Consider the following 9,279-nt stretch of genomic DNA (forward strand, 5'->3'; position numbering starts at 1 on the left):
TCATCTAGTCTTGGATTCTCCTGCTATCTTCTAAATAAAATAGAGCTGTAACATTGATTTGCCTAAGCGCTGTAGCACGGTTTGTCCAAGACCCGAGAGCTGTGACGCACCGAGGGCTTTAATGTCCGTTGCTCCAAATCTTTGTTGTGACGAGACAAAGAACCGAGGAACATACACTCGCGTGACAACAGTAAATAATGTAAAATATGCATCTGAACATTGATGATATATAATCAACAGTAAAATCATAATAAACAAGGTAAAGTATGCATCTGAGTAGTTTTTCTAGATATAAATTTGAAAAGAAAACACAGCACGGTATCCACCAATAACAGGGGAGTGAAACTACAATGTGTAGGAGTTGAGGGCCTTGGAGGGAGTGCTGAATGACACTGAGGATCTGTAGATATATTTACCCTGGAGATATTTACTGATTATAGCTGTAAGCTAAGCATCCAGCAATGGATGCTTTTGAACTGTGGTGTTGGAGAAGACTCTTGAGAATCCCTTGGACTGCAAGGAGATCAAACAAGAAAATCGTAAAGATCTAAAGAAAATCAGTCCTGAATATTCATTGGAAGGACTGATGCTGAAGCTGAAGCTCCAATACTTTGGCCACCTGATGTGAAGACCTGACTCATTGGAAAAGACCCTGATTCTGGGAAAGACTGAAGGCAGGAGGAGAAGGGGATGACAGATGATGAGATAATTGGATGGCATCACCGACTCAATGGACATGAGTTTGAGCAAGCTCTGGGAGTTGGTGATGGATGGGGAAACCTGGTGTGTTGCAGTTCATGGGGTTGTAAAGAGTCGGACATGACTGAGTGACTGAACTGAACTGAAGCATCTAGGGTTGGCCCTGGGACAGGGGTCTTAGGGCAGGGAACAAGTAAAGCAGCAGAGATGTTGGTATATATGTAGGGCCACAGGAGACAACCCTTCACAGATCACCGCCTTCTCATGGCAAAGGGGCCTGCATAAGTCAATGAAGCTATGAGCCATGCTGTGCAGGGCCACTCAAGACAGATGGGTCATAGCAGAGAGTGCTGACAAAACATGATCCACTGGAGGAAGGAATGGCAAACCACCCCAGTATACTTGCTGTGAGAATCTCATGAACTGTATAAAAGGCCAAAAAGATATGACACCAAAAGATGAGTCCCCCAGGTCTGAAGGTCTTTCCAGTGGTCACACATGGTCTTGAGAGTTGGACTGTAAAGAAGGCAGAACACCAAAGAATTGATGCCCTCAAACTGTGGTGCTGGAGAAGACTCCTGAAAGTCCCTTGGACAGCAAGGAGATCAAACCAGTCAATCTTAAGGGGTATCAACCCTGAATATTCGCTGGAAGGACTAATGCTAAAGCTGAAACTCCATTCTTTTGGTCATTTGATGCCAACAGACAACTCATTGGAAAAGTCCCCGATGCTGAGAAAGATTGAGGGCAGAAGGAGAAGAGGGCATCAGAGGATGAGATGGCTGGATGGCATTACTGATGCTATGAACATGAACTTGGGCAAACTCCAGGAGATGGTGAGGGACAGGGAGGACTGGTGTGCTGGCGTTCATAGGATCATAAAGAGTCGGACACGACTGGGCGACTGAACAAGAACAAAGGAGACAAACTGGATATTTCAGGAGTCAAATGGAGATATCTAGTCTCCACATCCCCTTAAGATATGTGCCAAATTTTAAAGTTGCTTGGTGTAGGAGACTGAATACCAGAAGCTGAAAACCTTTTAGTGCTTAGTCGCTCAGTCATGGCTGACTCTTTGTGACTCCATGGACTGTAGTCTGCCAGGCTCCTCTGTCCTTGGGGATTCTCCAGGCAAGAATACTGGAGTGGGTTGCCATGCCCTCCTCAAAACCTTTTAAGTCAGAACTTAATCTGTAGAAAACCTCAGAGAAAACAAACTCTTGTTTCTCATTAAAGCTCTGGAAGGTCTTCCCTAGGAAAGAATAAATCAGAGATAGGCTGAGTCTAAAACTGTAATCTATTTTCACTGTACCCTCCCTACTGTCAACACAGTCCCAGACTGAAATGAGATGATCAGCCACCTCCTCTATCAGACCAACAAATGAAAGGATGAATCCTCTATGATGCAAGATAACGTCATTAGAGCACAATATGGTCATGGTCCTTTATACACAATATCTAGCAACAATTTCTGGTCATGTGAAACCAAAACCATAAGGTAAGATAATTAACGACTTCGATGCTTTTTCAAGGTATCTCCTTCTTAATTCAATAACTTGTTGTTGTTCAGTGGCTAAGTCTTGTTCAACTCTTTGAGACCCCATGGTGTCACTTTGCTACTACATGAAAGGAAAGTGAAAGTCACTCAGTCATGTCTGACTCTTTGTGACCCTATGCACTGTAGCCCGCCAGGCTCCTCTGTCCGTGGAGTTTTGCAGGCAAGAATACTGAAGTGGCTTGCCATTCCCCTCTTGGGATCTTCCCAGCCCAGAGATCAAACCCAGGTCTCTTGCACTGCAGGCAGATTCTTTACCATCTTAGCCACCAGGGAAGCTTGCTACTATCTAATTTCATCAAGTAGATTCAATAATTAAGTAAACAGAAAATAAGCAAAAATAGAGCAGACTTCAGCAACACTGAAACTATTTAACTCCATCCATCCCAACTTCAGAATATACCTTCTTCTCAGGAGCACACTGAACATTTACTGAGACTAATCATATTCTGGGCCATAAAACAAGTCTCAATAAATTTAAAGAGCTGAAATCATACAACGTGTTCTTGGGCTACTATAGAATTAAGTTGGAAATCAACAGAAAGGTCTACAGAAAAACTAATTTTTGGAAACCAAATAACATGCTTCTAAATAACCCATGGTCAAAGAAATCGAAAGAGATTTTAGAAAACACTTTTAACTTAATCAAATGAAAATACAACATAATAATCTTTGTGGGAAAACCTCCACAACTATAAGATAATAAATTTCTGTGGTTTAAGCTACCTGCTGCTGCTGCTGCTAAGTTGCTCAGTCATGTCCAACTCTGTGCGACCCCACAGACAGCAGCCCACCAGGCTCCCCCGTCCCTGGGATTCTCCAGGCAAGAACACTGGAGTGGGTTGCTATTTCCTTCTCCAATGCATGAAAGTGAAAAGTGAAAGGGAAGTCGCTTAGTCGTGTCCGACTCTTAGTGACCCCATGGACTGCAGCCCACCAGACTTCTCCATCCATGGGATTTTCCAGGCAAGAGTACTGGAGTGGGGTGCCATTGCCTTCTCCGTAAGCTACCTAGTCTTGTGGTATTTTGTTATGGCAAACCTAGCAAATTCCTAAACTGGAAATAACCCAAATGTCCATGCCATGCCATGCTGCTCAGTCATTTCTGACTCCTTATGACCCTATGGACTGTAGCCTGCCAGGCTCCTCTGTCCACAGAATTTTCTAGGCAAGAACAGTTGAGTGGGTTGCCAATTCCTGCTCCAGGGGATCTTCCTGACCCAGGGATCAAACCCATATGTCTTGCATCTTCTGCACTGGCAGGTAGATTCTTTACCACTGCACCACTTGGGAAGCCCCAACCTGAACGTTCATCAACAGATAAATGACTAAACAAATTTGGCAAATTTTGTTGTAATAAAGTGATTAGGGTTAGCATCACCCCATGATAAATCATGTCAGTCTCATTTGCGCCTGACATGATGCCTTGAGAAGAACACCCCATCTCTGTGGGCGTCCTCTCTAAGTCCCAGAATCCCCAGTCCCATAGTCCCTCATGAGAACACATCAGGTGAACCGAAACCAAAGGACATTCTACAAAATACCTGACCAGAACTCTTCAATTTCAAGGTCATGAAGAGCAAGTAAAGACTCAGTAACTGTCACAAACTAGAGACATAATGATTAATTGCACTGTGACATCTTTGATTGGACCCTGAACAGAAAAAGGACATTAGTGGAAAAACTGCTGAAATCTAAATAAAGCCTGTAGTTTGGTTAATACTATTACTTTAATGTTCATTTCTTAGCTTTGACAAATGTACCATGGTCATGCTAATATTAAACACCACCCTTATGGCAGAAAGTGAAGAGGAACTAAAAAGCCTCTTGATGAAAGTGAAAGTGGAGAGTGAAAATGTTGGCTTAAAGCTCAACATTCAGAAAACGAAGATCATGGCATCTGGTCCCATCACTTCATGGGAAATAGATGGGGAAACAGTGGAAGCAGTGTCAGACTTTATTTTTTGGGCGCCAAAATCACTGCAGATGGTGACTGCAGCCATGAAATTAAAAGACGCTTACTCCTTGGAAGGAAAGTTATGTCCAACCTAGATAGCATATTCAAAAGCAGAGACATTACTTTGCCAACGAAGGTCCGTCTAGTCAAGGCTATGGTTTTTCCTGTGGTCATGTATGGATGTGAGAGTTGGACTGTGAAGAAGGCTGAGCACTGAAGAATTGATGCTTTTGAACTGTGGTGTTGGAGAAGACTCTTGAGAGTCCCTTGGACTGCAAGGAGATCCAACCAGTCCATTCTGAAGGAGATCAGCCCTGGGATTTCTTTGGGAGGAATGATGCTAAAGCTGAAACTCCAGTACTTTGGCCACCTCATGCGAAGAGTTGACTCATTGGAAAAGACTCTGATGCTGGGAGGGATTGGGGGCAAGAGGAGAAGGGGACGACAGAGGATGAGATGGCTGGATGGCATCACCAACTTGATGGAAGTGAGTCTGAGTGAACTCCGGGAGTTGGTGATGGACAGGGAAGCCTGGAGTGCTGCGATTCATGGGGTCGCGAAGAGTCGGACATGACTGAGCGACTGAACTGAACTGAACTGAACCTGGGTGAAGGGTATTTTCTTTGCAACTTTTATGTAAATCTAAAATTATTTCAAAACAAAAAGTTTAGATGTATGTAACTACATTTAACGGATAAGATTTCATTGTTTATTTTTATTGAAAATCAAATACTTAGGAATAAATCTAATGGAAGATATGTGAAACTTTCACTGAAAACTACATAATATTATAGATAGCAATTTTTAAAGACTCAGACAAATAGGATATATCATGTTCATGGATTGGAAGATTCAATATTGTTAAAATATTAATGTCCTCAAATTAATCTGCTGATTCAATGCAATCCTAATCAGAACCCCAGCAGAGCTTATGTGTGTGTGTATGTGTGTGTGTGTGTGTGTGTGTGCGCGCGCAAATCAACAACAGATTCTAAAATTCAGATAGACCACAAAAGGGCTAAGAATACCCAAGGTGATTCTGAAGAACAAAAAATGGTACCAGGCAACTTATACTATCTGACATCAAGACTATTACAAAGGTACAGCAATTAACACACTACAAAGACAGACAAATTGATCAGTGGAATGTAACTGAAAGACCAGAAACCAATCCATACATGTATGGTCACCTGATTTACAACAAAGATAACACTACAGTGGGGAAAAGATAATATTTAAGTAAATAGTGTTTAGGCAATTGGGTAACAACATGCAAAAAAACATATCTTGATCACTACTTCATTCTACACACAAAAACCAATTCCAAGCAGATTTCAGATCTACATGTGAAAGATGAAATAATAAAATTCTTAGAAGAGGATATCTTCTTCTCCTTGAAGTAGGCAAAACTTTTAAAAACACTACATGAAAGCACTAACCAAAAATTTAAAAACTGATATATTGGACTATATTAAAATTAAGAGCTCAAAATAAAATACCATTATGAAAATGAAGAAACAATGCACAGAATGGGGTAAAATATTCAAAATACATATATTCAAAAAAGACTCATATTCAGAATATATAAAGCAGTATATGTAAAAAAACAACTTTATAAGTAAAGGATATATAAAGAAATACAAAGACAACCTAACAGAAAAACAGCAAAAGATGAATAGGTATATTACCGCCAAAAGGGGCAGAAATGGCCACTAAATACTATGTGAAAAAGTGCTCAATGTTGTTAGTTATCTCCAGAATGGCTACAGTGAAGAAGTGAAAAATGCCAGATGTTGGAGCATCCAAAACACTTCTATACTAATGGTGAGAATGTGAATTAATGCAATTATTTTGGGGAAACTATTTGGCAATACCTACTAAAACTAAACATACTCTATAAACCAGCAATTCCACTCATATAGGTATATATCCAGTAGAATTGCAGACAGATGTACACCAAAAGATATGTACCAGAATATTCACTGGAATGTGATTTGTAATAGTAAAATACTGGAAACTATCCAAACACCCCAAATGGTAAACACATAAAATTTAATACATTCACACAATGAACAGTACTTACCAATGAGAATGAATGGACCACAAATCCATGTAGAAATATAGATGAAGCTCACAATATTCAGCAAAAGACCCTTCATCCCAAAATACATACTGTATACTTACAACTTTTTAAATTTAAGAACAAGTAAAACTAGTCTATGCTGCTAGAAGTTGGGATAATCATTTTCTTTGTAAGAAGGGATATGTAGGGACTGGGCCCAAGCTAGCGTTCAGTTTGTGAAATCAACACACTATGCACTTCTACTGATGGAAGAAACAATCCCAGAATTTCAATATTTTGAGAACAACATTTGTTCACAGTATGTATTCATTGAAAGTTAGGAGAGTGGTTCAGCTCATTAGAATTACTCAGGGACCTAAGCTGACAGAGCTGCTACCTAGAATGTTTCTGGTTGTCATCCCACAAAGAAAAAAAGTGCCAGGAGGGTGTTGCATCAACACTCAAATGACCCAGCCTACAGTCACATGTAACACATCTGCTCACAATTAGCTCATTGACTAAAAGGAGTCACACGGTCCCACTCAACCACAAGTGGACAGGACATGCAGAGCTACTGTGTCCAGAAGAGGAGAGAACCTGAAAAACGTGGTAAACATACTGTGCCATGTTATCAGCCAATATTCTTCTGGAACACAATTTCTGGTAGCTACATGGTACTAGCTATAGGCAATCTCATTACATACACGACCAATTCCTTTTGTTGAATATTAATTTGGTTCTATTTGTTTCTGCTAATATTGAATACATCAGTTTTGCTCTTTTGTCCACTGTCTTGCTTAAGAGTCTTCAGATGGGCTCAATTTTCTGCCCTTTTGAGCACCTTGTGAGGATACGGTGTTTTGGTGGTATAGTTCAGTTCAGTCGCTCAGTTGTGTCTGACTCTTTGCGACCCCGTGGATTTGGTGTGCAACACCTGCTAACTGGATATAGAAGGTTTGTTTCACAATTCCTTTGTTTTGAAATTTATTTTGTTAAGTTTTGTTGCTGTTAATTATTTTGGGTTTCCCTATTGGTGTTACTGATTTAGATGGTTTTTAGCCAAGAGGTAGCCATACATTTCTCATATATACCTCCTAGAACACTTCTAGTGCCTTAAACTTTGAATATGTTACACTGTCAAATGAAAACCAAATATTAATTACTATAATATTACATCAAATTGAAATGAATAGGTTCAAACAAAACTGAGTTTATCTTACTTAATATACCATAGTACATATTACTGCAATTTTACAATTCTATTTTATATGCCTTGGTATTTTGTTAAAATCAACAAATACAAAATTAGTTGTTTGAAACTTTCAGGTATTTGACAGTGATGAATCCTAATAAGTTAGACAATTTAAGCTCTAAAAAAAACTTTGGAATACCTAATCCAACTTTCTTTTAACAATGCAGAAAACAAGGGCCAGAGAATTCAGTGACTATTGAAGGTCATAAAGCAAATCAATTGCCAAAAGAGATATTCAACAAATTTCAAAGGTATAATCATGTCTTTGATCCTCAAATTTCTGAAAGGATTATAGATCAAAGAACTGACCAGTAGAGTTTTCCAGAATTAATAGTGTCAGACAATATGAAAGAGCATTTGTGCAGCAACATCTTTTTCTGTGTGGAACACCTAGAGTATATTGGCATCATTAATGCTGCTTCTAGGAGAATATCTGTCAAGAAGAATCTGACTGAGAGAATAAAAGCTTCAGAGAGATGTACAGAGTAATTTCTGAGAAGAGTTGTAAGGGGGAAATTTTTTGTGCTAAGGTGACATCAACTGCAAGCAACTTGTGGAAATTGTTTTCTTTTTAAAAAAATAAATGTGAGAAAAAGATTGAGATGTCATTCATCAATTTACTGTACTTATTCTCTTTCTTCTGAATATGAAATGTCATCCGTCCCATGAATAGATGAACTGTTCTTTGTTTTATGTTTCACTGCACCTACCCTACTTCAAGTCTTCCATACGGTGTGCCTTGGAATTTGTTACTTCTTTCAGTTGATCTGGGGAGAAATGTTATTGGATCAATAAGACAATGCTTGAGAAGAAATCATAGATCTGTGTTTCAGGCAAAATAATAAGAGTCATAGCATATGCAACCATAGAAGTCATTCAGCATAACACAGGTTTTAGTGATAAATGTAAGTGCTCAAACTTTTGAAAAGGCATTTCAGGGAGGAATCCTAAATAAAAGAATAGTGACAGAAATTTATTTTTGAAAAAGAGTGGAAATTGGTTAGCAGAATTATTAGATATATTCTAATGCTTTTGTCATTTTTCAAAAATAACTGCTATTAGTCAGCCCAAGAACTTTAACGCTCTGATGACAAAGAAATTCCATAAAATGATGTAAAAACTTCAAAGAGTTAGTGGATAAGTATTTGTTAAATGTCCATAGCACAATGTTTAATTTATAGCAACTAGGAAAAAGGGAAGTTTGACAACTTTCTTTTAATTCATAAAAAAAGCCAGGCTAGCATTTACCTTGATCTGTGATGTACCACAGTGGAAAAAATAAGGATGAAATTATTGAATCTCAAGTTTAAATTGCTTCATCTATCTGTTTTGTATGAATTTTGAGTAAGGTTGTTATTGTTCAGTCACTAAGTCGCGTCCAGCTCTTTGTGACCCATGAATGCCAGGCTTCCCTGTCCTTCACCGTCTCCTGGAGTTTGCTCAAACTCATGTCCGTTGAGTTTGTGATGCCATCCAACCATCTCCTCCTGTCACCCTCTTCTACTCTTGCCCTTAATCTTTCCCAGCATCAGAATCTTTTCCAATGAGTTGGCTCTTCACATCAGCAGCCAAAGTATTGGAGTTTCAGCTCAGTATTGGTCCTTCCAATGAATATTCAGGGTTGATTTCCTTTAGGATTGACTGGTTTGATCTTGCTGTCCAAGGACTCTCCAGAGTCTTCTCCAGCACCACATTTTGAAAGCATCAATTCTTTGGTGTTTAGCTTTCTTTATGGCTCAGCTCTCACATCAGTG

The 9,279-nt window shown here is 39.3% G+C and overlaps 1 long non-coding RNA gene across 1 annotated transcript; it reads right to left on the reverse strand.

The window, feature by feature from the left end:
* Positions 1-7,244: 7,244 nt before the first annotated feature.
* On the reverse strand, positions 7,245-8,998 carry LOC123331344. The gene is made up of 2 exons (XR_006547921.2): positions 8,774-8,998; positions 7,245-8,292 (listed from the first exon to the last, which is right to left on the reverse strand). It is a non-coding gene; the product is annotated as an uncharacterized LOC123331344 (long non-coding RNA).
* Positions 8,999-9,279: the final 281 nt, after the last annotated feature.

The sequence above is a fragment of the Bubalus bubalis genome, chromosome 23 (assembly GCF_019923935.1).
Source record: "Bubalus bubalis isolate 160015118507 breed Murrah chromosome 23, NDDB_SH_1, whole genome shotgun sequence".
In the NCBI taxonomy this organism is placed as follows: Eukaryota; Metazoa; Chordata; class Mammalia; order Artiodactyla; family Bovidae; genus Bubalus; species Bubalus bubalis.